The sequence below is a fragment of the Polypterus senegalus genome, unplaced genomic scaffold (genome assembly GCF_016835505.1).
Source record: "Polypterus senegalus isolate Bchr_013 unplaced genomic scaffold, ASM1683550v1 scaffold_3462, whole genome shotgun sequence".
NCBI classification, from domain to species: domain Eukaryota; kingdom Metazoa; phylum Chordata; class Cladistia; order Polypteriformes; family Polypteridae; genus Polypterus; species Polypterus senegalus.
In genome coordinates, this window is record NW_024384584.1 from 2,048 (window position 1) to 10,259 (window position 8,212).

The following is an 8,212-nucleotide window of genomic DNA, read 5'->3' on the forward strand; positions in this document are numbered from 1 at the left end:
ACACCCTAATGATATAATATGTGGTGACTTCAGCCATATGGCTTTAAAAGAAACAATGACAAACTTCCATAAGTATGTGTCATACTCATGATGGTTTGCCACACAATTGTGTAGATTAGTCTTGTTCCTCCATGTACGAATTTTGCAGTGAGGGATATGTTGGCCTCAATCACATAATATTTATGTGATTCAAAACAACCTTTCAACAATGCTGTTGGCGCATCACAGAGTGCTTTCACTCAGCCCTCCTATAACCTGTGAAACAATCAGACTGAGATCACTGACAGCAAAGATGCATATAATAAAGGGGAAGACAGACAAGCTAGGTGAAGGGATTAGTTTGAAATGTTGAAACAAAAAGTTCCTTGAAGTGACTAAGTTAAGTCACCATTCACACTCTCCTTTCAAAACTCATCATATACAATACAATACAGTTTATTTTTGTATTACCCAAAATCACACAGGAAGTGTCGCAATGGGCTTTAACAGGCCCTGCCTCTTGACAGCCCCCCAGCCTTGACTCTCTGAGAAGACAAGGAAAAACTCCCAAAAAAAACCTTGTAGGGAAAAACGGAAGAAACCTTGGGAAAGGCAGTTCAAAGAGAGACCCCTTTCCAGGTAGGTTGGGCGTGCAGTGGGTGTCAAAAGAAGGGGGTCAATACAATACAATGCACAGAACAGAACAAATCCTTAATACAGCATAATAATAAAGATTTTAGAAGTACGGAGCAGAATTTAACAGTAGATGATATCACATAATAAGATTTGGATATTTTTAGAGTCCTGGAGACCTCATCCATCAAGCTGCCTCCCCATTTGCCAATTCCACGGTTGAAACGTTGCTCGGCCAGCCAATCCAATGAAAGGACCCCTTTTTCCCACGATTCCTGTGATCCTCCATCAGGTATGACTTTACCACAGGCAGGCAAACAACTTGTCAGGTGGGCCGTGGCACCAATTGCCACATTTGAGTACCGAGAACAGAATCAGAATAGGTGAAGGTTAGTAACATCATATCTTTATGTTGTACCTGCAATTCAGAATTTTTGTTTCTCAAAGGTTCACTAAAGCCTACACTAAGCTTTATGCCTCAGCAATATACCACTGGAATGGATTTCCTCCTTTGAAAGAGAATTGTTTTATTAACGAGAAGTAGATTTTCTAATTTATATTCAATTTTTTACTTTGTATTTTTGATTATGAAATGTTTTTCTTAATTTTGTTTCAGAGCTTCTTTCATCATCTGGCAACAATTACACACGTAGTATCTTCCCAGTGGATAATGGTGATTCTTCTCAAACAGGTAGATACATGCACAAAAACGTTACTGATGGAAGGTTTAAAGAACAAACCTTATATGAAGGACCATAGAGAGATTGGCATATCTTGGGCATCTTGGTCTGGTTCCTGCCTTGTGCCTAGTGTTGCTGCAAATGGCCCTGGCTTCATAGCTCTGGACTGAATTAAGCAGGTTTTGGAATGTTTTTGTTTTACAGTATAATATAAAGAGTGCTGTGATCAGGTGTGTCACAAGTTCAATTTTCTTTCTCAGTATTCAGTTAGTGAGTTATTAGGGTCACATCCTGATGTTATGGACTGTCTCAATGACTCATGTCACAAATAATCAGTAATAAATTTGAGCAAAGCAGCAGGGATCATTTTGTTTTAGATTTTGGATTCTTCAGCATGATTTTTCAGATAAAAGTATATTTTAAGTGTGTTTTTTTGTGACAACAGCTCACCTTCCTGTTATGTTTTTGTGTTCAAGGACTTTATCAATAAAATAATGATAAACATTAACAGAAAAGTAACTTTATTTAAGTTGTACTCAATATGGAAGTTCTTGATGACCTCCTAATAATACTGACCAGAAACTACTTGTGGAGTTATCACTTAAACCACTTATGGGATCAGAAACACCTTGTGGTTCAATCCTACTAGAGTTCTGTCTTGTAAATCAAGGTGTCCCCTAGAATCCTGTCCAATTCACACATTAAAAGGGACAGACACCCTCTAGGCATCCTTCCATCATAATAAATATCAAGTGGCCACATATAAAATAATGAGCCTCCCTGCTGTCACCTATTGAAATGGAGAACTCCTACAGTTCTACCTATCATCCTCCTTTTCCTTATACAATATTTCTGTGCTCTTTAAGTTATTCTCTTTGAACCATTCTTTATAAACATATGTAGTAGTAGTCCTTTTAATTTCTCAACTAACTTTTTTTGCTTGCAACTTTGGTTGAACTTCACATAATATGAGATTTTCTTTCATAGTTTATAGGAAATTACTTTAGATTTTTTGAAAACACATACAGTTAAAAATAGAAGCTCCTCAATATTGTGTTCTTTATTCCTTTTATTTTATACAACAATGATCAATGTCATGCAATGTCACTTACTAACCCACTTAATCCAGAACAGGATAATGGGGGGCTTTAACGTATCCCAGCTAGCATAGAACACAAGGCAGGGACAGGGGGCCAGTCCATCACAAACAAACATGTACGCTATGGCCAAACTGGCATTTCCCATCCACCTGACCTGCATGTTTTTTCCACTTTTGGAGGAAATGGAGCACCTGGTGGAAACTCACACAGACACCGGGAGAACATGCAAACTCTGCACAGGGAGGACCTTGAACACAAACCCTGGACTCTTACTGTGAGGCACCAGAACTACCAGTGCACCATTGATCAATGTTCAGTTATTAAGTATGCAGGTGATATTATGGTGATAGGACACATATGCAGTATGGAGATGATAAAAGCCATTACTAAATGGTCTACTTCATTTAATCTACTGTAGTCATCTTTCAACAGCAATGTTAAAAGTACTGTGACTTTCGCAAACAGACATCTTTATGTTCTCTCTCATAGTTCTTCAAGAGAAGGTAGAAATGGTGTCCGATTTTAAATATATGGGAAGTGTATTTATAATATTATAATTAGAATATAATTTATAAAGGCAATCAATGCCTTTTTAATATAAAGTCAAGACAAAGATCCCATGCGTTATACAGGCTTACTCTTTCCTCTACAGTATGTCATTCAAATAGTTGATTACATTATTTTGTTTTGTTGTTCATCTATAACTCCGTCTCTCATGAAACCAGCATAGTTCATTTTATGATCAGTGAGTGAGAGCTTTTCTCGACTACATTCAGCATGGAGCAAAATTAAACCTCGGGCAGGATTGATGCCATTTCATCATCATTCATTATCAGTTTTTTTACCACTTCTGAAGACTGGCTTAAAATCCCAACCGCACAATGTGCAAGATTTGTTTGTGCTCCAATGTCCACATGGGTTTTTCTCCAGATGCTTCTCCCTACCCTGACCCTAAAGTGGATTAATTGGGTTCAAAAAATGAATGGACAGGCTCAAATACTAAAAAAAAAAAGATGCAGTTGTAAAATTTTGTGCATTTTTTGATGTCAGGAATCACAATCTGTTTTCATAAGGACTGATTTAGAGTAATCAATATTTAGTCATCTTGGTGTGTGATTTTGCATGAAAGCTTTTAATAAAATTGTCTAAAGCTGTTATTTTACTAAACAAAAATTACAACCATAATGACCAAAACACTAAGAAAATAATACACCTCTAAAGAGATAGCTAAAGAGACAACTCAGATTTGAATTTCTGTGTTGTGCCCAACATAATCAATAGTTCAATCAATGAGATGTGAAAATTTCTTTAATGTGATAAAATTAATACTTATTAAAAGAAATGTAACTGCAAGTCAACAGACTTACCACAAAAAAAAAAAAACAAGAATAATGCATAAAAATATACAGTAAGTGTGCCAAGTAAGTTAATGATGTAGGCTTCACAGTCTCTAAACTGTTTAATTCAAATATTTTGACTCAGAAGTGCAGAGAATTATCCCAGCAACATCAGGAATGAGTCAGGAGTGAATCAAATGTAATAATATTTGACTTGTGATTTAATGTTTTTGTTTTCTTTAGGATTCAGCCCACTTTTTTCTTGTGTTGTTGCACAACTTCATTTTGTGTCTAATAATTTGACCTGGGCTGATGCACAGAGCTACTGCAGGGCTAACTACACTGACCTGGTAACTATTAATAAAGAAGATGAAACTCCAGCCTACATATCAGGAAAACAAGAATTTTGGATCGGGCTGAAACGTTACAATGACAACTGGCAGTGGTCAAATAATGATGAAGTTGCATATTCAAAGTGGAAAAGAGATTTCTTCTGCGCTTTTGTCCAGTCTGATGGCTCCTGGAATGATACAGTCTGTTACAAAAATTTTACTTTCATGTGCTACAAAGGTAAAGTACCTAAAATTAAAGTGTCATCAGGATTGGCTCTCCCATACAGTATAGGCAAAATAGGAGGACACCAAGGGTGGCAAAAGATTTTGGGTCAGAGTGGCAGGCATTTTTTTTAACATTACAATCTCAGACTAGAAATATGGTGACTTTGCACAACACCAAAAGGGAACCCCCCGCCTCCTCCAGAATAAGTGCCAGATGCTAGAGCCGGGAGTGAGTGATATTAATTAAATGATTTGGAAAACCTGTTTATTCAAACCAAAAAGTGACCTTTTCTTCAACTATTAATTTCATCTAAATATTTGTAATAGTAAATAATGTGGTCATGTAAAGATATATTTATTGCAAAAAAAATTGCAGCAAATAAAATTCTGAGGCATACAGTACAGTATTTATAACTGTATATAATTTAAACATTGGTTATTTTACAACAGCTGTAAAGTGTGACCTTTGATAAGTTAAAAATGGAAGTATTTTAGGTTTGTAGCTTGATGGGAAGGATCACTGAGCAAGAATTAGGAATATCACATGAAATAATAAGGTCAATGAAACCTTACACTGAATTCCTGCTCTCATGTATACTACTTGAATCTTAACAGAAACTAATAGTATTAATTAAGCATATTTATAAGGTTCCTGACATCTTAGTTTTATATAAAATCAAAGGGACTTGTGCTCAGATAAGTAGGCACAGAAATAGCCAGTCTGGTTGAATCAAGCACCTCAGATATCACTGTAGGACAAATTAGCTTTAGCTGAGCTAAACCAAGACCCTTCTACATTTCAATTATTACTAGTTAACTAGCTTTCTGCTTTCAGAAACAGTGTTAAACAAAATTAATTAACCTCTTTGCTGACTTTGCTAATCAGGGTGCCAGACCATTACAGATGGATCAACCATATCAGAAAATGACGCAGGTAGCAGATCTTAAAAGTTCATTTATTTTATTTGTTTAGGAGAGCAGCAAAAGACACGCACTGAACCTTTTAATTGTGATAGAAGTGTAGGTCTTATCATTATTGGCTTCCATTGAGAACTACATAAGACAAAAACAGCAAGTCAAACATACACCTCACTGAAGTGGTTTATTATTATATATTGTATATTGTATATAAAATATAATTATAGTACTTATGTAATAATTATTTACTGTGTGAATATCTCTTATGTCTCATTGATACATAGCTCTCACGAAAAGACAATATGCTTTAGTGTTTCTGTTAATGTATTAATAAACATTTTCATCAAATCCTCATGATTCCAATATGAAAAGGATACAATAGTACTGTTCTAAATATTGAGAAATAGTAGTACATCAAATATGTTAAAGCTTACTTTAATGCAAAAGTTGTATTAACATCATTCTATTTAGACAAGATATCTGCATACATTATAAATAGGAATTTGTCTGATTAAAATTATTTTTTAGTAGATTTTGTGAAATAGAATTATTAAGAGCGCAAGTTAAGCAATAAACAGGAAACACAGTTCACATTTAAGTTCAGTATTATTATTATAACCAGTTGGGGGAATCCCAAACAACAGTGCTGGGGGGGTAACGCGTTAAAAGTAACAAATGTTTTGTAGTCAAATTACTTTTTAAAGTTAATGAGTAACATAATGCAAAACATATTTTATTGAAGCAAAAATAACTGCATTACTTAAAAAATCAGATATGCATATACTTATTTTTTAAATGTTTCCGGGGCACCGTAATGCTGTATTTACAGTACATGAGGTGACAGAGCTTGTCAGCAGCAATGTGAGGTAAACATGCCATGGCTCCAAACACCACTTTTAACATGTCGCAGTGCTACTTAAATTGACTGCAAATCCCTGCAGCTCCAGGTGTACTACGCCATTCAGCAGCTTTGATTGTTGCTGCAGGGGTTGATGGGAGAAATAAGATATTGTGCAAAATTTAAAAGTGAACATTAAGAAGTAGGAGAATCACAATCATTTGGTGTTGTTTCATTTCAAACCTGCCTCACAATATGATCCTTTTCTGGTAGTTCAGTCATTTCAAGGAGAAACTATTCTTTACAACTACATCTGAAAATGTTTGGCAAGATGTTCTTGGAAGAAATGTCTAGCTCATCTGGATGTAGAGACACTATGTGGAGCCTCATTCTTCTTTGGTTACCTGTCCTCACTTTAGAATCAACAAGTCCACATTTAGACCGTGCAGCTACTGGGCTCTTCCTCATCCTCAAATACTACCATCACATATCCTGATCCCCACTCCATTTTGTTAGTAGCAAAAGCCAACATGTGGATGAAGTTTTTGGAGCAAATAAAGCATTTTCTTTGGATTTTATTGCTACAAATATGAAATGCTTATACTTTTGTCATGTTTATCTGCACCATCCTTTCCCTTTTTAATGCATGTTTCTCTGTGAGCCATCTGAAGTTTTAAGTTGGAAGAAAGTTGATAATGCATTCCTGTAAAACTGCATACACTAAAGAAATTATTTATGGACATTTATTTGGATATTTTAAAATGAAATACATATTTTATATAAAGTAAATGAAATTTTTTATTTGTCTACTTTTAATTCATTTTTTATATCATACAGTACAGCAGCTGAGAGCAAGTGGCAGCCCATTCATAAAAATCCTGCCTGTCCCAATGGCTAATATGAGCTTAGGGCACAATGATAGTTGGAATCTGGCAAATTTTGGTGAGTCTGGACAGGACAAAATTTGACCACAGGCCATCCCCACTTATAAATACATTTAAAGTGAGTCTTCTTTTTTTTGTAAAAGTATTGATTTCTGGGTAACCAATAAGCGCCATTTTTCATTTTCCTACCCACTATATCCAGTTCAAGTCTGGTGAAGCTCTGTCTGTCTAGAGCTGTGAAGCAATCACCCTCAGAGCCATGGACAGTGGCAGGCTACAATAAACAACACTCAAAGAAGAGGTGGATATGAAAATTTGCAAAAATTAACAAATACTCAGGATTTGACATTAGGCTCTTAAATAAAATAGTGTTTTATTTTTAATGACATGTAGCTTCTCTTTTCATTCCATCAAAATAAATACATTATCACTTAACACCTGTTTTTTAAACCTGCTATTCGTAACTATCAAGTCACTAGTGCATTTATGTAATGAAAATACTTTTCTTTGTTGGTATTATACATTAATCTAGAAGCTTCGTAAATGAAAGTATTTATTTGAATGTACTTATATTTAACTTGGTAACATCTCCTTTTTAACAGCACACCCCACATTTGTGACTCTAGAAACAATACTATTGACTAAACCACTTTGAAGCAGGGAGGTAGACCATTAAATATTTCTTAGTAAAAAATTATTCAAAGTAATAACCGCACACTATGATGCCATTTTATAAATTCCCAAATTAAGTATTTTTTCTGAACAAGTGACCCAAGGCTGATATATGATTATGGTGAAGTAATAGTAAGAGTAGAGTTTGCCAAAATACAAATACAGTCCAGCACAGAACTTTAGCAGCTATGGTTCGGAGTGTTCACATATATCTCAGACGCATTGCCATACATAATTTAAAACATTCCTACCAAAAAATATTCAAAAATAACTGCAGTGCAATAATTTTTATGCATATGTATAGCTTGTCAGCAACTATTATCCTGCATGTACAGAGTTTCAACACCAGGCGCTGTGCCATGAGAGCCCATAACTTTGTGAGATGGTTGCCTTGGGCCATATTTAAACTCTAATCAGCTGTGTACAAGTAAAGGTCAGTCCTGTCCAGACTCCTAATGTCCCATCAGCTAGAAATAAATGAAGAAAAAAGGATGAGAATGAAAAGTTTTATTAATAAGTTGATAATATTTATTATTAATAATATTTCATATTCTGTTTAGCATAGTGCATTAGATATCTTCATGTCCACCTTCTTTTCTGTCTCACAATCTTGA

At 35.0% G+C, this 8,212-nt stretch overlaps 1 long non-coding RNA gene across 1 annotated transcript; it reads left to right on the top strand.

Moving 5' to 3' along the window:
- The first annotated feature begins 967 nt into the window (after positions 1–967).
- LOC120522020 lies at positions 968–4,299 on the top strand. Its single transcript, XR_005632250.1, has 2 exons — positions 968–1,303; positions 3,973–4,299. It is a non-coding gene; the product is annotated as an uncharacterized LOC120522020 (long non-coding RNA).
- The last annotated feature ends 3,913 nt before the right edge of the window (positions 4,300–8,212 follow it).